This window comes from Heterodontus francisci, unplaced genomic scaffold (assembly GCF_036365525.1).
Source record: "Heterodontus francisci isolate sHetFra1 unplaced genomic scaffold, sHetFra1.hap1 HAP1_SCAFFOLD_178, whole genome shotgun sequence".
NCBI classification, from domain to species: Eukaryota; Metazoa; Chordata; class Chondrichthyes; order Heterodontiformes; family Heterodontidae; genus Heterodontus; species Heterodontus francisci.
The window spans coordinates 2,531,966-2,555,758 of NW_027140578.1; positions in this window are offsets into that span (position 1 = coordinate 2,531,966).

Sequence of the window (23,793 nt, forward strand, 5' to 3'; positions counted from 1 at the left end):
TTACTTGGTGTCCGTGTGTGTCTGTGTTACTGGGTGTCAGTGTATGTCTTTGTTACTGGGTGTAGGTGTATGTCCTTGTTACTTGTTGCAAGTGTGTGTCTGTGTTACTGGGTATCAGTGTGTGTCTTTGTTACTTGGTGTAAGTGTGTGTCTGTGTTACTGGGTATCAGTGTATGTCTTTGTTACTGGGTATCAGTGTATGTCTTTGTGACTTGGTGTCAGTGTATGTCTTTGTTACTGTGTGTCAGTGTGTGTCTTTGTGACTTGGTGTCAGTGTAGGTCTTTGTTACTTGGTGTTAATGTGTGTCTGTGTTAATGGTTATCAGTGTATGTCTTTGTTACTTGGTGTCAGCGTATGTCTTTGTTACTGGGTGTCAGTGTGTGTCTTTGTGACTTGGTGTCAGTGTATGTCTTTGTTACTTGGTGTAAGTGTGTGTCTGTTTTACTAGGTATCAGTGGATGTCTTTGTTAATTGGTGTAAGTGTATGTCAAAATACTTGGTGTAGGTGTATGTCTTTGTTACTTGGTGTAATTGCCTGTCTTTGTTACTTGGTGTCCGTGTATGTCTGTGTTACTTGGTGTAAGTGTGTGTCTTTATTACTTGTTGTCAGTGTATGTCTTTGTTACTTGGTGTAAGTGTGTGTCTTTGTTACTTGGTGTAAGTGTATGTCTTTGTTACTTGGTGTCATTGTATGTGTTTGTGACTTGTTGTCAGTGAATGTCTTTGTTACAGGGTGTCAGTGTATGTCTTTGTTACTTGGTGTAAGTGTATGTCAAAATACTTGGTGTCAGTGTATGTCTGTGTTACTTGGTGTAAGTATATGTCTTTGTTACCTGGTGTAAGTGTGCGTCTGTGTTACTGGGTATCAGTGTATGTCTTTGTACTGGGTATCAGTGTATGTCTTTGTTACTTGGTGTCAGTGTATGTCTTTGTTACTGGGTGTCAGTGTGTGTCTTTGTGACTTGGTGTCAGTGTATGTCTTTGTTACTTTGTGTAAGTGTGTGTCTGTGTTACTGGGTATCAGTGTATGTCTTTGATACTTGGTGTCAGTGCATGTCTTTGTTACTGGGTGTCAGTGTGTGTCTTTGTGACTTGGTGCCAGTGTACCTCTTTGTTACCTGGTGGAAGTGTGTGGCTGTGTTACTGGGTATCAGTGTATGTCTTTGTTACTTGGTGTCAGTGTATGTCAAAATACTTGGTGTAAGTGTATGTCTTTGTTATTTGGTGTAATTGTCTGTCTTTGTTACTTGGTGTCAGTGTATGTCTGTGTTACTTGGTGTAAGTGTGTGTCTTTGTTATTTCTTGTCAGTGTATGTCTTTGTTACTTGGTGTAAGTGTGTGTCTTTGTTACTTGGTGTCAGTGTGTGTCTGTGTTCCTGGTTGTCAGTGTATGTCTTTGTTACTTGGTGTAAGTGTATGTCTTTGTTACTTGGTGTCAGTGCATGTGTTTGTGACTTGTTGTCAGTGGATTTCTTTGTTACTGGGTGTCAGTGTATGTCTTTGTTACTTGGTGTAAGTGTATGTCAAAATACTTGGTGTCAGTGTATGTCTTTGTTCCTTGGTGTAAGTGTGCGTCTGTGTTACTGGGTATCAGAGTATGTCTTTGTTACTTGGTGTCAGTGTATTTATTTGTTACTTGGTGTCAGTGTGTGTCTGTGTTACTGGGGGTCATTGTGTGTTTCTAACTGGGTGTCAGTGTGTGTCTGTGTTACTTGGTATCAATGTATGTCTTTGTTACTGGGTGTAAGTGTATGTCTTTGTTACTTGGCGACAGTGTATGTGTTTGTGACTTGGTGTCATTGTATGTCTTAGTTACTGGGTGTCACTGTATGTCGTTGTTACTTGGTGCAAGTGTATGTCAAAATACTTGGTGTAAATGTATGTGTTTGTTACTTTGTGTAATTGTCTGGCTTTATTATTTGGTGTAAGCGTATGTCTTTGTTACTTGGTGTCAGTGTATGTCTGCGTTACTTGGTGTAAGTATGTGTCTTTGTTACTTGGTGTAAGTGTATGTCTTTGTTACTTGGTGGAAGTGTGCGTCTGTGTTACTGGGTATCAGTGTATGTCTTTGTTACTTGGTGTCAGTGTATGTCTTTGTTACTGGGTGTCAGTGTGTGTCTTTGTGACTTGGTGTCAGTGTATGTCATTGATACTTGGTGTAAGTGTGCGTCTGTGTTACTGTGTATCAGTGTATGTATTTGTTACTTGGTGGCAGTGTGTGTCAAAATACTTGGTGTAAGTGTATGTCTTTGTTACTTGGTGTAAGTGTGTGTCTTTGTTACTTGGTGTCAGTGTGGGTCTGTGTTACTTGGTGTCAGTGTATGTCTTTGTTACTGGGTGTCAGTGTATGTCTTTGTTACTTGTTGCAATTGTGTGTCTGTGTTACTGGGTATCAGTGTGTGTCTTTGTTACTTGGTGTATGTGCGTGTCTGTGTTACTGGGTATCAGTGTATGTCTTTGTTACTGGGTATCAGTGTAAGTCTTTGTGACTTGGTGTCAGTGTATGTCTTTGTCACTGGGTGTCAGTGTGCACCTTTGTGACTTGGTGTCAGTGTATGTCTTTGTTACTTGGTGTTAATGTGTGTCTGTGTTACTGGTTATCAGTGTATGTCTTTGTTACTTGGTGTCAGCGTAGGTATTTGTTACTGGGTGTCAGTGTGTGTCTTTGTGACTTGGTGTCAGTGTATGTCTTTGTTACTTGGTGTAAGTGTGTGTCTGTGTTACTGGGTATCAGAGGATGTCTTTGTTACTTGGTGTAAGTGTATGTCAAAATACTTGGTGTAGGTGTATGTCTTTGTTACTTGGTGTAATTGTCTGTCTTTGTTACTTGGTGTCATTGTATGTCTGTGTTACTTGGTGTAAGTGTGTGTCTTTGTTACTTGTTGTCAGTGTATGTCTTTGTTACTTGGTGTAAGTGTGTGTCTTTGTTACTTGGTGTAAGTGTATGTCTTTGTTACTTGGTGTCATTGTATGTGTTTGTGACTTGTTGTCAGTGAATGTCTTTGTTCCTGGGTGTCAGTGTATGTCTTTGTTACTTGGTGTAAGTGTATGTCAAAATACTTGGTGTAAGTGTATGTCTGTTTTACTTGGTGTAAGTGTATGTCTTTGTTACTTGGTGTAAGTGTGCGTCTGTGTTACTGGGTATCAGTGTATGTCTTTGTTACTGGGTATCAGTGTATGTCTTTGTGACTTGGTGTCAGTGTATGTCTTTGTTACTGGGTGTCAGTGTGTGTCTTTGTGGCTTGGTGTCAGTGTATCTCTTTGTTACTTGGTGTAAGTGTGTGTCTTTGTTACTTGGTGTCCGTGTGTGTCTGTGTTACTGAGTGTCAGTGTATGTCTTTGTTACTGGGTGTCAGTGTGAGTCTGTGTTACTGGGTATCAGTGTATGTCTTTGATACTTGGTGTCAGTGCATGTCTTTGTTACTGGGTGTCAGTGTGTGTCTTTGTGACTTGGTGCCTGTGTACGTCTTTGTTACCTGGTGTAAGTGTGTGTCTGTGTTACTGGGTATCAGTGTATGTCATTGTTACTTGGTGTCAGTGTATGTCAAAATACTTGGTGTAAGTGTATGTCTTTGTTACTTGTTGTAATTGTCTGTCTTTGTTACTTGGTGTCAGTGTATGTCTGTGTTACTTGGTTGTAAGTGTGTGTCTTTGTTATTTCTTGTCAGTGTATGTCTTTGTTACTTGGTGTAAGTGTATGTCTTTGTTACTTGGTGTCAGTGTATGTGTTTGTGACTTGTTGTCAGTGGATTTCTTTGTTACTGGGTGTCAGTGAATGTCTTTGTTAATTGGTGTAAGTGTATGTCAAAATACTTGGTGTTATTGTATGTCAGCATTACTTGGTGTAAGTGTATGTCTTTGTTACTTGGTGTCAGTGTGCGTCTGTGTTACTGGGTATCGGTGTATGTCTTTGTTACTTGGTGTCAGTGTATGTCTGCGTTACTTGGTGTAAGTATGTTTCTTTGTTACTTGGTGGAAGTGTATGTCTTTGTTACTTGGTGTAAGTGTGCGACTGTGTTACTGGGTATCAGTGTATGTCTTTGTTACTGGGTATCAGTGTATGTCCTTGTGACTTGGTGTCAGTGTATGTCTTTGTTACTGGGTGTCATTGTGTGTCTTTGTGACTTGGTGTCAGTGTATGTCTTTGTTACTTGGTGTAAGTGTGCGTCTGTGTTACTGGGTATCTGTGTATGTCTTTGTTACTTGGTGTCAGTGTATGTCTTTGTTACTTGGTGTCAGTGTGTGTCTGTGTTACTGGGTGTCAGTGTATGTCTTTGTTACTGGGTGTCAGTGTATGTCTTTGTTACTTGTTGCAAGTGTGTGTCTGTGTTACTGGGTATCAGTGTGTGTCTTTGTTACTTCGTGTAAGTGTGTGTCTGTGTTACTGGTATCAGTGTATGTCTTTGTTACTGGGTATCAGTGTATGTCTTTGTGACTTGGTGTCAGTGTATGTCTTTGTTACTGGGTGTCAGTGTGTGTCTTTGTGACTTGGTGTCAGTGTATGTCTTTGTTACTTGGTGTTAATGTGTGTCTGTGTTACTGGTTATCAGTGTATGTCTTTGTTACTTGCTGTCAGTGTATGTCTATGTTACTGGGTGTCAGTGTGTTTCTTTGTGACTTGGTGTCAGTGTATGTCTTTGTTACTTGGTGTAAGTGTTTGTCTGTGTTACTGGGTATCAGTGGATGTCTTTGTTACTTGGTGTAAGTGTATGTCAAAATACTTGGTGCAGGTGTATGTCTTTGTTACTTGGTGTAATTGTCTGTCTTTGGTACTTGGTGTCAATGTATGTCTGTGTTACTTGGTGTAAGTGTGTGTCTTTGTTACGTGTTGTCAGTGTATGTCTTTGTTACTTGGTGTAAGTGTGTGTCTTTGTTACTTGGTGAAAGTGTATGTCTTTGTTACTTGGTGTCATTGTATGTGTTTGTGACTTGTTGTCAGTGAATGTTTTTGTTACTGGGTGTCAGTGTGCGTCTGTGTTACTGGGTATCGGTGTATGTCTTTGTTACTTGGTTTCAGTGTATGTCTTTGTTCCGTGGTGTAAGTGTGCGTCTTTGTTATTTCTTGTCAGTGTATGTCTTTGTTACTTGGTGTCAGTGTATGTCTTTGTTACTTGGTGTAAGTGTATGTCTTTGTTACTTGGTGTCAGTGTATGTGTTTGTGACTTGTTGTCAGTGGATTTCTTTGTTACTGGGTGTCAGTGTATGTCTTTGTTACTTGGTGTAAGTGTATGTCAAAATACTTGGTGTTATTGTATGTCTGCATTACTTGGTGTAAGTGTATGTCTTTGTTACTTGGTGTCAGTGTGCGTCTGTGTTACTGGGTATCGGTGTATGTCTTTGTTACTTGGTGTCAGTGTATGTCTTTGTTCCGTGGAGTAAGTGTGCGTCTGTGTTCCTGGGTATCAGAGTATGTCTTTGTTACTTGGTGTCAGTGTATGTCTTTGTTACTTGGTGTAAGTGTGTGTCTGTGTTACTGGGGGTCAGTGTGTGTCTGTGTTACTGGGGGTCATTGTGTGTTTCTAACTGGGTGTCAGTGTGTGTCTGTGTTACTGGGTATCAATGTATGTATTTGTTACTGGGTGTAAGTGTATGTCTTTGTTACTTGGTGTCAATGTATGTGTTTGTGACTTGGTGTCATTGTATGTCTTAGTTACTGGGTGTCAATGTATGTCGTTGTTACTTGGTGCAAGTGTATGTCAAAATACTTGGTGTAAGTGTATGTCTTTGTTACTTGGTGTAATTGTCTGTCTTTGTTACTTGGTGTAAGTGTATGTCTTTGTTACTTGGTGTCAGTGTATGTCTGCGTTACTTGGTGTAAGTATGTGTCTGTGTTACAGGGTATCTGTGTATGTCTTTGTTACTTGGTGTCAGTGTATGTCTTTGTTACTGGGTGTCAGTGTGTGTCTTTGTGACTTGGTGTCAGTGTGTGTCTTTGTGACTTGGTGTCAGTGTATGTCATTGTTACATGGTGTAAGTGTGTGTCTGTGTTACTGTGTTTAAGTGTGTGTCTTTGTTACTTGGTGTCAGTGTGTGTCTGTGTTACTGGGTGTCAGTGTATGTCTTTGTTACTGGGTGTCAGTGTATGTCTTTGTTACTTGATGCAAGTGTGTGTCTGTGTTACTGGGTATCAGTGTGTGTCTCTGTTACTTGGTGTAAGTGTGTGTCTGTGTTACTGGGTATCAGTGTATGTCTTTGTTACTGGGTATCAGTGTATGTCTTTGTGAATTGGTGTCAGTGTATGTCTTTGTTACTGGGTGTCAGTGTGTGTCTTTGTGACTGGTGTCAGTGTGTGTCTTTGTTGCTTGGTGTTAATGTGTGTCTGTGTTACTGGTTATCAGTGTATGTCCTTGTTACTTGGTGTCAGCGTATGTCTATGTTACTGGGTGTCAGTGTGTTTCTTTGTGACTTGGTGTTTTTGTATGTCTTTGTTACTTGGTGTAAGTGTTTGTCTGTGTTACTGGGTATCAGTGGATGTCTTTGTTACTTGGTGTAAGTGTATGTCAAAATACTTGGTGTAAGTGTATGTCTTTGTTACTTGGTGTAATTGTCTGTCTTTGTTACTTGGTGTCAGTGTATCTCTTTGTTACTGGGTGTAAGTATGTGTCTGTGTTACAGGGTATCTGTGTATGTCTTTGTTACTTGGTGTCAGTGTATGTCTTTGTTACTGGGTGTCAGTGTGTGTCTTTGTGACTTGGTGTCAGTGTGTGTCTTTGTGACTTGGTGGCAGTGTATGTCATTGTTACATGGTGTAAGTGTGTGTCTGTGTTACTGTGTTTAAGTGTATGTCTTTGTTACTTGGTGGCAGTGTATGTCAAAATACTTGGTGTAAGTGTATGTCTTTGTTACTTGGTGTAAGTGTGTGTCTTTGTTACTTGGTGTCAGTGTGTGTCTGTGTTACTGGGTGTCAGTGTATATCTTTGTTACTGGGTGTCAGTGTATGTCTTTGTTACTTGATGCAAGTGTGTGTCTGTGTTACTGGGTATCAGTGTCTGTCTTTGTTACTTGGTGTAAGTGTGTGTCTGTGTTACTGCGTATCCGTGTATGTCTTTGTTACTGGGTATCAGTGTATGTCTTTGTGAATTGGTGTCATTGTATGTCTTTGTTACTGGGTGTCAGTGTGTGTCTTTGTGACTTGGTGTCAGTGTGTGTCTTTGTTGCTTGGTGTTAATGTGTGTCTGTGTTACTGGTTATCAGTGTATGTCTTTGTTACTTGGTGTAAGTGTGTGTCTGTGTTACTGGGTATCAGTGTATGTCTTTGTTACTGGGTATCAGTGTATGTCTTTGTGAATTGGTGTCAGTGTATGTCTTTGTTACTGGGTGTCAGTGTGTGTCTTTGTGACTTGGTGTCAGTGTGTGTCTTTGTTGCTTGGTGTTAATGTGTGTCTGTGTTACTGGTTATCAGTGTATGTCTTTGTTACTTGGTGTCAGCGTATGTCTATGTTACTGGGTGTCAGTGTGTTTCTTTGTGACTTGGTGTCAGTGTATGTCTTTGTTACTTGGTGTAAGTGTTTGTCTGTGTTACTGGGTATCAGTGGATGTCTTTGTTACTTGGTGTAAGTGTATGTCAAAATACTTGGTGCAGGCGTATGTCTTTGTTACTTGGTGTAATTGTCTGTCTTTGTTACTTGGTGTCAGTGTATGTCTGTGTTACTTGGTGTAAGTGTGTGTCTTTGTTACGTGTTGTCAGTGTATGTCTTTGTTACTTGTTGTAAGTGTGCGTCTTTGTTACTTGGTGTAAGTGTATGTCTTTGTTACTTGGTGTCATTGTATGTGTTTGTGACTTGTTGTCAGTGAATGTCTTTGTTACTTGGTGTAAGTGTATGTCAAAATACTTGGTGTAAGTGTATGTCTGTGTTACTTGGTGTAAGAGTATGTCTTTGTTACTTGGTGTAAGTGTGCGTCTGTGTTACTGGGTATCAGTGTATCTCTTTGTTACTGGGTATCAGTGTATGTCTTTGTGACTTGATGTCAGTGTATGTCTTTGTTACTGGGTGTCAGTGTGTGTCTTTGTGACTTGGTGTCAGTGTATCTCTTTGTTACTTGGTGTAAGTGTGTGTCTGTGTTACTGGGTATCAGTGTATGTCTTTGATACTTGGTGTCAGTGCATGTCTTTGTTACTGGGTGTCAGTGTGTGTCTTTGTGACTTGGTGCCAGTGTACGTCTTTGTTACCTGATGTAAGTGTGTGTCTGTGTTACTGGGTATCAGTGTATGTCTTTGTTACTTGGTGTCAGTGTATGTCAAAATACGTGGTGCAAGTGTATGTCTTTGTTACTTGGTGTAATTGTCTGTCTTTGTTACTTGGTGTCAGTGTATGTGTTTGTGACTTGTTGTCAGTAGATTTCTTTGTTACTGTGTGTCAGTGTATGTCTTTGTTACTTGGTGTAAGTGTATGTCAAAATACTTGGTGTATGTGTATGTCTGCGTTACATGGTATAAGTGTATGTCTTTGTTACTTGGTGTCAGTGTGCGTCTGTGTTACTGGGTATCGGTGTATGTCTTTGTTACTTGGTGTCAGTGTATGTCTTTGTTCCTTGTTGTAAGTGTGCGTCTGTGTTAATGGGTATCAGAGTATGTCTTTGTTACTTGGTGTCAGTGTATGTCTTTGTTACTTGGTGGAAGTGTTTGTATGTGTTACTGGGGATCATTGTGTGTTCTAACTGGGTGTCAGTGTGTGTCTATGTGACTGGGTATCAATGTATGTCTTTGTTACTGGGTGTAAGTGTATGTCTTTGTTCCTTGGTGTCAGTGTATGTGTTTGTGGCTTGGTGTCATTGTATGTCTTAGTTACTGGGTGTCAGTGTATGTCGTTGTTACTTGCTGCAAGTGTATGTGAAAATACTTGGTGTAAGTGTATGTCTTTGTTACTTGGTGTAATTGTCTGTCTTTGTTACTTGGTGTAAGTGTATGTCTTTGTTACTTGGTGTCAGTGTATGTCTGCGTTACTTGGTGCAAGTATGTGTCTTTGTTACTTGGTGTAAGTGTATGTCTTTGTTACTTGGTGTAAGTGTGCGTCTGTGTTACTGGGTATTAGTGTGTGTCTTTGTTACTGGGTATCAATGTATGTCTTTGTTACTTGGTGGCAGTGTATGTCAAAATACTTGGTGTAAGTGTATGTCTTTGTTACTTGGTGTAAGTGTGTGTCTTTGTTACTTGGTGTCAGTGTGTGTCTGTGTTACTGGGTATCAGTGTATGTCTTTGTTACTGGGTATCAGTGTATGTCTTTGTGACTTGGTGTCAGTGTATGTCTTTGTTACTGGGTGTCAGTGTGTGTCTTTGTGACTTGGTGTCAGTGTATGTCTTTGTTACTTGGTGTTAATGTGTGTCTGTGTTACTGGTTATCAGTGTATGTCTTTGTTACTTGGTGTCAGCGTATGTCTTTGTTACTGGGTGTCATTGTGTGTCTTTGTGACTTGGTGTCAGTGTATGTCTTTGTTACTTGGTGTAAGTGTGTGTCTGTGTGACTGGGTATCAGTGTATGTCTTTGTTACTTGGTGTAAGTGTATGTCAAAATACTAGTTGTAGGTGTATGTCTTTGTTACTTGGTGTAATTGTCTGTCTTTGTTACTTGGTGTCAGTGTATGTCTGTGTTACTTGGTGTAAGTGTGTGTCTTTGTTACGCGTTGTCAGTGTATGTCTTTGTTACTTGGTGTAAGTGTGTGTCTTTGTTACTTGGTGTAAGTGTATGTCTTTGTTACTTGGTGTCATTGTATGTGTTTGTGACTTGTTGTCAGTGAATGTCTTTGTTACTGGGTGTCAGTGTATGTCTTTGTTACTTGGTGTAAGTGTATGTCAAAATACTTGGTGTAAGTGTATGTCTGTGTTACGTGGTGTAAGTGTATGTCTTTGTTACTTGGTGCAAGTGTGCGTCTGTGTTACTGGGTATCAGTGTATGTCTTTGTTACTGGGTATCAGTGTATATCTTTGTGACTTGGTGTCAGTGTATGTCTTTGTTACTGGGTGTCAGTGTGTGTCTTTGTGTCTTGGTGTCAGTGTATGTCTTTGTTACTTGGTGTAAGTGTGTGTCTGTGTTACTGGGTATCAGTGTATGTCTTAGATACTTGGTGTCAGTGCATGTCTTTGTTACTGGGTGTCAGTGTGTGTCTTTGTGACTTGGTGCCAGTGTACGTCTTTGTTACCTGGTGTAAGTGTGTGTCTGTGTTACTGGGTATCAGTGTATGTCTTTGTTACTTGGTGTCAGTATATGTCAAAATACGTGGTGTAAGTGTATGTCTTTGTTACTTGGTGTAATTGTCTGTCTTTGTTACTTGGTGTCAGTGTATGTCTGTGTTACTTGGTGTAAGTGTGTGTCTTTGTTATTTCTTGTCAGTGTATGTCTTTGTTACTTGGTGTAAGTGTGTGTCTTTGTTACTTGGTGTCAGTGTGTGTCTGTGTTCCTGGGTGTCAGTGGATGTCTTTGTTACTTGGTGTAAGTGTATGTCTTTGTTACTTGGTGTCAGTATATGTTTTTGTGACTTGTCAGTGGATTTCTTTGTTACTGGGTGTCGGTGTATGTCTTTGTTACTTGCTGTAAGTGTATGTCAAAATACTTGGTGTATGTGTATGTCTGCGTTACTTGGTGAAAGTGTATGTCTTTGTTACTTGGTGTCAGTGTGCGTCTGTGTTAATGGGTATCGGTGTATGTCTTTGTTACTTGGTGTCAGTGTATGTCTTTGTTCCTTGGTGTCAGAGTGCGTCTGTGTTACTGGGTATCAGAGTATGTCTTTGTTACTTGGTGTCAGTGTATGTCTTTGTTACTTGGTGTAAGTGTGTGTCTGTGTTACTGGGGGTCATAGTGTGTTTCTAACTGGGTGTCAGTGTGTGTCTGTGTGACTGGGTATCAATGTATGGCTTTGTTACTGGGTGTGAGTGTATGTCTTTGTTACTTGGTGTCAGTGTATGTTTTTGTGACTTGGTGTAATTGTATGTCAAAATACTTGGAGTAAGTGTATATCTGTGTTACTTGGTGTAAGTGTATGTCTTTGTTACTTGGTGTAAGTGTGCGTCTGTGTTACTGGGTATCAGTGTCTGTCTTTGTTACTGGGTATCAGTGTATGTCTTTGTGACTTGGTGTCAGTGTATGTCTTAGTTACTGGGTGTCAGTGTGTGTCTTTGTGACTTGGTGTCAGTGTATGTCTTTGTTACTTGGTGTAAGAGTGTGTCTGTGTTACTGGGTATCAGTGTATGTCTTTGATACTTGGTGTCAGTGCATGTCTTTGTTACTGGGTGTCAGTGTGTGTCTTTGTGACTTGGTGCCAGTGTACGTCTTTGTTACCTGGTGTAAGTGTGTTTCTGTGTTACTGGGTATCAGTGTATGTCTTTGTTACTTGGTGTCAGTGTATGTCAAAATACGTGGTGTAACTGTATGTCTTTGTTACTTGGTGTAATTGTCTGTCTTTGTTACTTGGTGTCAGTGTATGTCTGTGTTACTTGGTGTAAGTGTGTGTCTTTGTTATTTCTTGTCAGTGTATGTCTTTGTTACTTGGTGTAAGTGTGTGTCTTTGTTACTTGGTGTCAGTGTGTGTCTGTGTTCCTGGGTGTCAGTGGATGTCTTTGTTACTTGGTGTAAGTGTATGTCTTTGTTACTTGGTGTCAGTGTATGTGTTTGTGACTTGTTGTCAGTGGATTTCTTTGTTACTGGGAGTCAGTGTATGTCTTTGTTACTTGGTGTAAGTGTATGTCAAAATACTTGGTGTAAGTGTATGTCTTTGTTACTTGGTGTCAGTGTGCGTCTGTGTTCCTGGGTATCGGTGTATGTCTTTGTTACTTGGTGTCAGTGTATGTCTTTGTTACTTGGTGGAAGTGTTTGTATGTGTTACTGGGGATCATTGTGTGTTCTAACTGGGTGTCAGTGTGTGTCTATGTGACTGGGTATCAATGTATGTCTTTGTTACTGGGTGTAAGTGTATGTCTTTGTTCCTTGGTGTCAGTGTATGTGTTTGTGGCTTGGTGTCATTGTATGTCTTAGTTACTGGGTGTCAGTGTATGTCGTTGTTACTTGCTGCAAGTGTATGTGAAAATACTTGGTGTAAGTGTATGTCTTTGTTACTTGGTGTAATTGTCTGTCTTTGTTACTTGGTGTAAGTGTATGTCTTTGTTACTTGGTGTCAGTGTATGTCTGCGTTACTTGGTGCAAGTATGTGTCTTTGTTACTTGGTGTAAGTGTATGTCTTTGTTACTTGGTGTAAGTGTGCGTCTGTGTTACTGGGTATTAGTGTGTGTCTTTGTTACTGGGTATCAATGTATGTCTTTGTTACTTGGTGGCAGTGTATGTCAAAATACTTGGTGTAAGTGTATGTCTTTGTTACTTGGTGTAAGTGTGTGTCTTTGTTACTTGGTGTCAGTGTGTGTCTGTGTTACTGGGTATCAGTGTATGTCTTTGTTACTGGGTATCAGTGTATGTCTTTGTGACTTGGTGTCAGTGTATGTCTTTGTTACTGGGTGTCAGTGTGTGTCTTTGTGACTTGGTGTCAGTGTATGTCTTTGTTACTTGGTGTTAATGTGTGTCTGTGTTACTGGTTATCAGTGTATGTCTTTGTTACTTGGTGTCAGCGTATGTCTTTGTTACTGGGTGTCATTGTGTGTCTTTGTGACTTGGTGTCAGTGTATGTCTTTGTTACTTGGTGTAAGTGTGTGTCTGTGTGACTGGGTATCAGTGTATGTCTTTGTTACTTGGTGTAAGTGTATGTCAAAATACTAGTTGTAGGTGTATGTCTTTGTTACTTGGTGTAATTGTCTGTCTTTGTTACTTGGTGTCAGTGTATGTCTGTGTTACTTGGTGTAAGTGTGTGTCTTTGTTACGCGTTGTCAGTGTATGTCTTTGTTACTTGGTGTAAGTGTGTGTCTTTGTTACTTGGTGTAAGTGTATGTCTTTGTTACTTGGTGTCATTGTATGTGTTTGTGACTTGTTGTCAGTGAATGTCTTTGTTACTGGGTGTCAGTGTATGTCTTTGTTACTTGGTGGCAGTGTATGTCAAAATACTTGGTGTAAGTGTATGTCTTTGTTACTTGGTGTAAGTGTGTGTCTTTGTTACTTGGTGCAAGTGTGCGTCTGTGTTACTGGGTATCAGTGTATGTCTTTGTTACTGGGTATCAGTGTATATCTTTGTGACTTGGTGTCAGTGTATGTCTTTGTTACTGGGTGTCGGTGTGTGTCTTTGTGTCTTGCTGTCAGTGTATGTCTTTGTTACTTGGTGTAAGTGTGTGTCTGTGTTACTGGGTATCAGTGTATGTCTTAGATACTTGGTGTCAGTGCATGTCTTTGTTACTGGGTGTCAGTGTGTGTCTTTGTGACTTGGTGCCAGTGTACGTCTTTGTTACCTGGTGTAAGTGTGTGTCTGTGTTACTGGGTATCAGTGTATGTCTTTGTTACTTGGTGTCAGTATATGTCAAAATACGTGGTGTAAGTGTATGTCTTTGTTACTTGGTGTAATTGTCTGTCTTTGTTACTTGGTGTCAGTGTATGTCTTTGTTCCTTGGTGTCAGAGTGCGTCTGTGTTACTGGGTATCAGAGTATGTCTTTGTTACTTGGTGTCAGTGTATGTCTTTGTTACTTGGTGTAAGTGTGTGTCTGTGTTACTGGGGGTCATTGTGTGTTTCTAACTGGGTGTCAGTGTGTGTCTGTGTGACTGGGTATCAATGTATGGCTTTATTACTGGGTGTGAGTGTATGTCTTTGTTACTTGGTGTCAGTGTATGTTTTTGTGACTTGGTGTAATTGTATGTCAAAATACTTGGAGTAAGTGTATATCTGTGTTACTTGGTGTAAGTGTATGTCTTTGTTACTTGGTGTAAGTGTGCGTCTGTGTTACTGGGTATCAGTGTCTGTCTTTGTTACTGGGTATCAGTGTATGTCTTTGTGACTTGGTGTCAGTGTATGTCTTAGTTACTGGGTGTCAGTGTGTGTCTTTGTGACTTGGTGTCAATGTATGTCTTTGTTACTTGGTGTAAGAGTGTGTCTGTGTTACTGGGTATCAGTGTATGTCTTTGATACTTGGTGTCAGTGCATGTCTTTGTTACTGGGTGTCAGTGTGTGTCTTTGTGACTTGGTGCCAGTGTACGTCTTTGTTACCTGGTGTAAGTGTGTTTCTGTGTTACTGGGTATCAGTGTATGTCTTTGTTACTTGGTGTCAGTGTATGTCAAAATACGTGGTGTAACTGTATGTCTTTGTTACTTGGTGTAATTGTCTGTCTTTGTTACTTGGTGTCAGTGTTTGTCTGTGTTACTTGGTGTAAGTGTGTGTCTTTGTTATTTCTTGTCAGTGTATGTCTTTGTTACTTGGTGTAAGTGTGTGTCTTTGTTACTTGGTGTCAGTGTGTGTCTGTGTTCCTGGGTGTCAGTGGATGTCTTTGTTACTTGGTGTAAGTGTATGTCTTTGTTACTTGGTGTCAGTGTATGTGTTTGTGACTTGTTGTCAGTGGATTTCTTTGTTACTGGGAGTCAGTGTATGTCTTTGTTACTTGGTGTAAGTGTATGTCAAAATACTTGGTGTAAGTGTATGTCTTTGTTACTTGGTGTCAGTGTGCGTCTGTGTTCCTGGGTATCGGTGTATGTCTTTGTTACTTGGTGTCAGTGTATGTCTTTGTTCCTTGGTGTAAGTGTGCATCTGTGTTACTGGGTAGCAGAGTATGTCTTTGTTACGTGGTGTCAGTGTGTGTCTTTGTTACTTGGTTTAAGTTTGTGTCTGTGTTACTGAGGGTCAGTGTGTGTCTGTGTTACTGGGGGTCATTGTGTGTTTCTAACTGGGTGTCAGTGTGTGTCTGTGTTACTGGGTATCAATGTATGTCTTTGTTACTGGGTGTAAGTGTGTGTCTTTGTTACTTGGTGTAAGTGTATGTCTTTGTTACTTGGTGTCATTGTATGTGTTTGTGACCTGTTGTCAGTGAATGTCTTTGTTACTGGGTGTCAGTGTATGTCTTTGTTACTTGGTGTAAGTGTATGTCAAAATACTTGGAGTAAGTGTATATCTGTGTTACTTGGTGTAAATGTATGTCTTTGTTACTTGGTGTAAGTGTGCGTCTGTGTTACTGGGTATCAGTGTCTGTCTTTGTTACTGGGTATCAGTGTATGTCTTTGTGACTTGGTGTCAGTGTATGTCTTAGTTACTGGGTGTCATTGTGTGTCTTTGTGATTTGGTGTCAGTGTATGTCTTTGTTACTTGGTGTAAGTGTGTGTCTGTGTTACTGGGTATCAGTGTATGTCTTTGATACTTGGTGTCAGTGCATGTCTTTGTTACTGGGTGTCAGTGTGTGTCTTTGTGACTTGGTGCCAGTGTACGTCTTTGTTACCTGGTGTAAGTGTGTTTCTGTGTTACTGGGTATCAGTGTATGTCTTTGTTACTTGGTGTCAGTGTATGTCAAAATACGTGGTGTAATTGTCTGTCTTTGTTACTTGGTGTCAGTGTATGTCTGTGTTACTTGGTGTAAGTGTGTGTCTTTGTTATTTCTTGTCAGTGTATGTCTTTGTTACTTGGTGTAAGTGTGTGTCTTTGTTACTTGGTGTCAGTGTGTGTCTGTGTTCCTGGGTGTCAGTGGATGTCTTTGTTACTTGGTGTAAGTGTATGTCTTTGTTACTTGGTGTCAGTGTATGTCTTTGTGACTTGTTGTCAGTGGATTTCTTTGTTACTGGGAGTCAGTGTATGTCTTTGTTACTTGGTGTAAGTGTGCGTCTGTGTTACTGGGTATCGGTGTATGTCTTTGTTACTTGGTGTCAGTGTGCGTCTGTGTTACTGGGTATCGGTGTATGTCTTTGTTAGTTGGTGTCAGTGTATGTCTTTGTTCCTTGGTGTAAGTGTGCGTCTGTGTTACTGGGTATCGGTGTATGTCTTTGTTACTTGGTGTCAGTGTATGTCTTTGTTCCTTGGTGTAAGTGTGCGTCTGTGTTACTGGGTAGCAGAGTATGTCTTTGTTACGTGGTGTCAGTGTCTGTCTTTGTTACTTGGTTTAAGTTTGTGTCTGTGTTCCTGGGGGTCAGTGTGTGTCTGTGTTACTGGGGGTCATTGTGCGTTTCTAACTGGGTGTCAGTGTGTGTCTGTGTTACTGGGTATCAATGTATGTCTTTGTTACTGGGTGTAAGTGTGTGTCTTTGTTACTTGGTGTAAGTGTATGTCTTTGTTACTTGGTGTCATTGTATGTGTTTGTGACTTGTTGTCAGTGAATGTCTTTGTTACTGGGTGTCACTGTATGTCTTTTTTACTTGGTGTAAGTGTATGTCAAAATACTTGGAATAAGTGTATATCTGTGTTACTTGGTGTAAGTGTATGTCTTTGTTACTTGGTGTAAGTGTGCGTCTGTGTTACTGGGTATCAGTGTCTGTCTTTGTTACTGGGTATCAGTGTATGTCTTTGTGACTTGGTGTCAGTGTATGTCTTAGTTTCAGGGTGTCAGTGTGTGTCTTTGTGACTTGGTGTCAGTGTATGTCTTTGTTACTTGGTGTAAATGTGTGTCTGTGTTACTGGGTATCAGTGTATGTCTTTGATACTTGGTGTCAGTGCATGTCTTTGTTACTGGGTGTCAGTGTGTGTCTTTGTGACCTGGTGCCAGTGTACGTCTTTGTTACCTGGTGTAAGTGTGTTTCTGTGTTACTGGGTATCAGTGTATGTCTTTGTTACTTGGTGTCAGTGTATGTCAAAATACGTGGTGTAAGTGTATGTCTTTGTTACTTGGTGTAATTGTGTGTCTTTGTTACTTGGTGTCAGTGTGTGTATGTGTTCCTGGGTGTCAGTGGATGTCTTTGTTACTTGGTGTAAGTGTATGTCTTTGTTACTTGGTGTCAGTGTATGTGTTTGTGACTTGTTGTCAGTGGATTTCTTTGTTACTGGGAGTCAGTGTATGTCTTTGTTACTTGGTGTAAGTGTATGTCAAAATACTTGGTGTAAGTGTATGTCTTTGTTACTTGGTGTCAGTGTGCGTCTGTGTTACTGGGTATCGGTGTATGTCTTTGTTACTTGGTGTCAGTGTATGTCTTTGTTCCTTGGTGTAAGTGTGCGTCTGTGTTACTGGGTATCAGAGTATGACTTTGTTACGTGGTGTCAGTGTATGTCTTTGTTACTTGGTTTAAGTTTGTGTCTGTGTTACTGGGGGTCAATGTCTGTCTGTGTTACTGGGGGTCATTGTGTGTTTCTAACTCGGTGTCAGTGTGTGTCTGTGTTACTGGGTATCAATGCATGTCTTTGTTACTGAGTGTAAGTGTATGTCTTTGTTACTTGGTGTCAGTGTATGTGTTTGTGAGTTCGTGTCATTGTATGTCTTAGTTACTGGGTGTCAGTGTATGTCGTTGTTACTTGGTGCAAGTGTATGTCAAAATACGTGGTGTAAGTGTACGTCTTTGTTACTTGGTGTAATTGTCTGTCTTTGTTACTTGGTGTAAGTGTATGTCTTTGTTACTTGGTGTCAGTGTATGTCTGTGTTACTTGGTGTAAGTATGTGTCTTTGTTCCTTGGTGCAAGTGTATGTCTTTGTTAATTGGTGTCTGTGTATGTCTTTGTTACTGTGTATCAGTGGTTCTCTGTGTTACTGGGTGTCATTGTGTGTTTGTTTGTGTTTCAGGGTGTCAGTGTGTGTCTGTGACACTAGGTGTCAGCATTTAGTTTAGTTTAGAGAAACAGCACTGAAACAGGCCCTTCGGCCCACCGAGTCTGTGCCGTCCATCAACCACCCATTTATACTAATCGTACACTAATCCCGTATTCCTATCACATCCCCACCTGTCCCTATATATTTCCCTACCGCCTACCTATACTAGGGGCAATTTATGATGGCCAATTAACCTACCAACCTGCAAGTCTTTGGCATGTGGGAGGAAACCGGAGCACCCGGAGGAAACCCACGCAGACACAAGAGAACTTGCAAACTCCGCACAGGCAGTACCCAGAATCGAACCCGGGTCCCTGGAGCTGTGAGGCTGCGGTGCTAACCACTGTGCCACTTTGCCGCCCAGTGTGTATCTGTGTCACTGGGTGTCAGTGGAAGTCTTTGTTACTTGGTGTCAGTGTGTGTCTGTGTTACTTGGTGTAAGTGTGTGTCTTTGTTACTTGGTGTCCGTGTGTGTCCGAGTTACTGGGTGTCAATGCATGTCTTTGTTACTGGGTGTCAGTGTATGTCTTTGTTACTTGGTGCAAGTGTGTGTCTGTGTTACTGGGTATCAGTGTATGTCTTTGTTACTTGGTGTAAGTGTGTGTCTGTGTCACTGGGTATCAGTGTCTGTCTTTGTTACTTGGTGTAAGTGTGTGTCGGTGTTACTGGGTATCAGTGTATGTCTTTGTTACTTGGTGTCAGTGTATGTGTTTGTTACTTGGTGTATTTGTCTGTCTTTGTTACTTTGTGTAAGTGTATGTCTGTGTTACCTGGTGTCAGTGTATGTGTTTGTTACTTGGTGTAATTGTCTGTCTTTGTTACTTGGTGTAAGTGTATGTCTTTGTTACTTGGTGTCAGTGTATGTGTTTGTTACTTGGTGTAATTGTCTGTCTTTGTTACTTGGTGTCAGTGTATGTATTTGTTACTGGGTGTCAGTGTATGTCGTTGTTACTTGGTGTCAGTGTCTGTCTTTGTTACTTGGTGGAAGTGTGTGTCTGTGTTACTGAGTATCAGTGTCTGTCTTTGTTACTTGGTGTCAGTGTATGTCTTTGTGACTTGATGTCAGTGTATGTCTCTGTTACTGGGTGTCAGTGCGTGTCTGTGTTACTGGGTGTCAGTGTGTGTCTGTGTTACTGGGTATCAGTGTATGTCTTTGTTACTTGGTGTAAGTGTGTGTCTGTGTTACTGGGTATCAGTGTATGTCTTTGTTACTTGGTGTCAGTGTAGATCTTTGTTACTGGGTGTCAGTGTGTGTCTGTGTTACTGGGTATCAGTGTCTGTCTTTGTGACTTGGTATCAGTGTATGTCTTTGTGACTCTGTGTCAGTGTGTGTCTGTGTTCCTGGGTTTCAGTGTATCTCTTTGTGACCTGGTATCAGTGTATGTCTTTGTTACTGGGTGTCAGTGTGTGTCTGTGTTCCTGGGTATCAGTGTATGTCTTTGTGACTTGGTGTCAGTGTATGTCTTTGTTACTGGGTGTCAGTGTGTGTCTTTGCGACTGGGTGTCAGTGTGTGTCTTTGTTACTTGGTGTAAGTGTGTGTCTGTGATACTGGGTATCAGTGTATGCCTTTGTTACTTGGTGTCAGTGTATGTCTGTGTTACTTGGTGTAAGTGTTTGTCTGTGTATCAGTGTATGTCTTTGTTACTTGGTGTCTGTGCATGTCTTTGTTACTGTGTATCAGTGTTTCACTGTGTTCCTGGGTGTCAGTGTGTGATTGTTTGTGTTACTGGGTGTCAGTGTGTCAGTATTTAGTTTAGTTTAGAGATCCAGCACTGAAACAGGCCCTTCGGCCCACCGAGTCTGTGCCGACCATCAACCACCCATTTATACTAAGCCTACACTAATCCCGTATTCCTATCACATCCCCACCTATCCCTATATATTTCCCTACCACCTACCTGTACTAGGGACAATTTATGATGGCAAATTAACCTATCAACCTGCAAGTCTTTGGCATGTGGGAGGAAACCGGAGCACCGGGAGGAAACCCACGCAGACAAAGGGAGAACTTGCAAACTCCGCACAGGCAGTACCCAGAATCGAACCCGGGTCCCTGGAGCTGTGAGGCTGCGGTGCTAACCACTGCGCCAAAGTGCCCCCCCACCCCACTCCCCCAGTGTGTGCCTGTGTTACTGGGTATCAGTGTATGTCTTTGTTACTTGGTGTAATTGTCTGTCTTTGTTACTTGGTGTCAGTGCATGTCTGTGTTACTTGGTGCAAGTGTGTGTCTTTGTTACTTGGTGTAAGTGTATGTCTTTGTTACTTGGTGTCAGTGTATGTCTTTGTTACTTGGTGTCAGTGTGTGTCTGTGTTACTGGGCATCAGTGTATGTCTTTGTTACTTGGTGTAAGTGTGTGTCTGTGTTACTGGGTATCAGTGTATGTCTTTGTTACTTGGTGTCAGTGTAGATCTTTGTTACTGGGTGTCAGTGTGTGTCTGTGTTACTGGGTATCAGTGTCTGTCTTTGTGACTTGGTATCAGTGTATGTCTTTGTGACTCTGTGTCAGTGTGTGTCTGTGTTCCTGGGTTTCAGTGTATCTCTTTGTGACCTGGTATCAGTGTATGTCTTTGTTACTGGGTGTCAGTGTGTGTCTGTGTTCCTGGGTATCAGTGTATGTCTTTGTGACTTGGTGTCAGTGTATGTCTTTGTTACTGGGTGTCAGTGTGTGTCTTTGCGACTGGGTGTCAGTGTGTGTCTTTGTTACTTGGTGTAAGTGTGTGTCTGTGATACTGGGTATCAGTGTATGCCTTTGTTACTTGGTGTCAGTGTATGTCTGTGTTACTTGGTGTAAGTGTTTGTCTGTGTATCAGTGTATGTCTTTGTGACGTGGTGTCAGTGTATGTCTTTGTTACTGGGTGTCAGTGTGTGTCTGCGTTACGGGGGGTCAGTGTGTGTCTGTGTTACTGGGTGTCAGTGTATGTCTTTGTTACTTGGTGTCTGTGCATGTCTTTGTTACTGTGTATCAGTGTTTCACTGTGTTCCTGGGTGTCAGTGTGTGATTGTTTGTGTTACTGGGTGTCAGTGTGTCAGTATTTAGTTTAGTTTAGAGATCCAGCACTGAAACAGGCCCTTCGGCCCACCGAGTCTGTGCCGACCATCAACCACCCATTTATACTAAGCCTACACTAATCCCGTATTCCTATCACATCCCCACCTATCCCTATATATTTCCCTACCACCTACCTGTACTAGGGACAATTTATGATGGCAAATTAACCTATCAACCTGCAAGTCTTTGGCATGTGGGAGGAAACCGGAGCACCGGGAGGAAACCCACGCAGACAAAGGGAGAACTTGCAAACTCCGCACAGGCAGTACCCAGAATCGAACCCGGGTCCCTGGAGCTGTGAGGCTGCGGTGCTAACCACTGCGCCAAAGTGCCCCCCCACCCCACTCCCCCAGTGTGTGCCTGTGTTACTGGGTATCAGTGTATGTCTTTGTTACTTGGTGTAATTGTCTGTCTTTGTTACTTGGTGTCAGTGCATGTCTGTGTTACTTGGTGCAAGTGTGTGTCTTTGTTACTTGGTGTAAGTGTATGTCTTTGTTACTTGGTGTCAGTGTATGTCTTTGTTACTTGGTGTCAGTGTGTGTCTGTGTTACTGGGCATCAGTGTATGTCTATGTGACTTGGTATCAGTGTATGTCTTTGTGACTTGGTCTCAGTGTAAGTCTTTTTTACTGGGTGTAAGTGTGTGTCTGCGTTACTGGGTATCAGTGTATGTCTTTGTTACTTGGTTTCAGTGTATGTCAAAATACTTGGTGTGAGTGTATGTCTTTGTTACTTGGTGTAATTGTTTGTCTTTGCTACTTGGTGTCAGTGTATGTCTGTGTTACTTGGTGTAAGTGTGTGTCTTTGTTCCTGGGCATCAGTGTATGTCTTTGTGACTTGGTATCAGTGTATGTCTTTGTAACTTGGTGTCAGTGGATGTCTTTTTTACTGGGTGTCAGTGTGAGTCTGTGTTACTTGGTGTCAGTGCATGTCTTTGTTACTTGGTGTCAGTGTATGTCAAAATACTTGTTGTAAGTGTATGTCTTTGTTACTTGGTGTAATTGTCTGTCTTTGTTACTTGGTGTCAGTGTATGTCTGTGTTACTTGGTGTAAGTGTGTGTCTTTGTTACTGGGCATCAGTGTCTGTCTTTGTGACTTGGTATCAGTGTATGTCTTTGTAACTTGGTGTCAGTGTATGTCTTTTTTACTGGGTGTCAGTGTGAGTCTGTGTTACTTGGTGTCTGTGCATGTCTTTGTTACTGTGTATCAGTGTTTCACTGAGTTACTGGGTGTCAGTGTGTGATTGTTTGTGTTACTGGCTGTCAGTGTGTGTCTGTGACACTAGGTGTCAGTATTTAGTTTAGTTTAGAGATCCAGCACTGAAACAGGCCCTTCGGCCCACCGAGTCTGTGCCGACCATCAACCACCCATTTATACTAAGCCTGCACTAATCCCGTATTCCTATCACATCCCAACCTATCCCTATATATTTCCCTACCACCTACCTGTACTAGGGGCAATTTATGATGGCAAATTAACCTATCAACCTGCAAGTCTTTGGCATGTGGGAGGAAACCGGAGCACCGGGAGGAAACCCACGCAGACAAAGGGAGAACTTGCAAACTCCGCACAGGCAGTACCCAGAATCGAACCCGGGTCCCTGGAGCTGTGAGGCTGCGGTGCTAACCACTGCGCCAAAGTGCCCCCCCCCCACGCCCCCAGTGTGTGCCTGTGTTACTGGGTATCAGTGTATGTCTTTGTTTCTTGGTGTCAGTGGATGTCAAAATACTTGGTGTAAGTGTATGTCTTTGTTACTTGGTGTAATTGTCTGTCTTTGTTACTTGGTGTCAGTGCATGTCTGTGTTACTTGGTGTAAGTGTGTGTCTTTGTTACTTGGTGTAAGTGTATGTCTTTGTTACTTGGTGTCAGTGTGTGTCTGTGTTACTGGGCATCAGTGTATGTCTATGTGACTTGGTATCAGTGTATGTCTTTGTGACTTGGTCTCAGTGTAAGTCTTTTTTACTGGGTGTAAGTGTGTGTCTGCGTTACTGGGTATCAGTGTATGTCTTTGTTACTTGGTTTCAGTGTATGTCAAAATACTTGGTGTGAGTGTATGTCTTTATTACTTGGTGTAATTGTTTGTCTTTGCTACTTGGTGTCAGTGTATGTCTGTGTTACTTGGTGTAAGTGTGTGTCTTTGTTCCTGGGCATCAGTGTCTGTCTTTGTGACTTGGTATCAGTGTATGTCTTTGTAACTTGGTGTCAGTGTCTGTCTTTTTTACTGGGTGTCAGTGTGTGTCTGTGTTACTTGGTGTCAGTGCATGCCTTTGTTGCTTGGTGTCAGTGTATGTCAAAATACTTGTTGTAAGTGTATGTCTTTGTTACTTGGTGTAATTGTCTGTCTTTGTTACTTGGTGTCAGTGTATGTCTGTGTTACTTGGTGTAAGTGTGTGTCTTTGTTACTGGGCATCAGTGTCTGTCTTTGTGACTTGGTATCAGTGTATGTCTTTGTAACTTGGTGTCAGTGTATGTCTTTTTTACTGGGTGTCAGTGTGAGTCTGTGTTACTTGGTCTCTGTGGATGTCTTTGTTACTGTGTATCAGTGTTTCACTGTGTTACTGGGTGTCAGTGTGCGATTGTTTGTGTTACTGGGTGTCAGTGTGTGTCTGTGACACTAGGTGTCAGTATTTAGTTTAGTTCAGAGATCCAGCACTGAAACAGGTCCTTCGGCCCACCGTGTCTGTGCCGACCATCAACCACCCATTTCTACTAAGCCTACACTAATCCCGTATTCCTATCACATCCCCACCTATCCCTAAATATTTCCCTACCACCTACCTGTACTAGGGGCAATTTATGATGGCAAATTAACCTATCAACCTGCAAGTCTTTGGCATGTGGGAGGAAACCGGAGCACCGGGAGGAAACCCACGCAGACAAAGGGAGAACTTGCAAACTCCGCACAGGCAGTACCCAGAATCGAACCCGGGTCCCTGGAGCTGTGAGGCTGCGGTGCTAACTACTGCGCCAAAGTGCCCCCCCCCCCGCACTCCCCCAGTGTGTGCCTGTGTTACTGGGTATCAGTGTATTTCTTTGTTACTTGGTGTCAGTGGATGTCAAAATACTTGGTGTAAGTGTATGTCTTTGTTACTTGGTGTAATTGTCTGTCTTTGTTATTTGGTGTGAGTGAATGTCTGTGTTACTTGGTGTAATTGTTTGTCTTTGCTACTT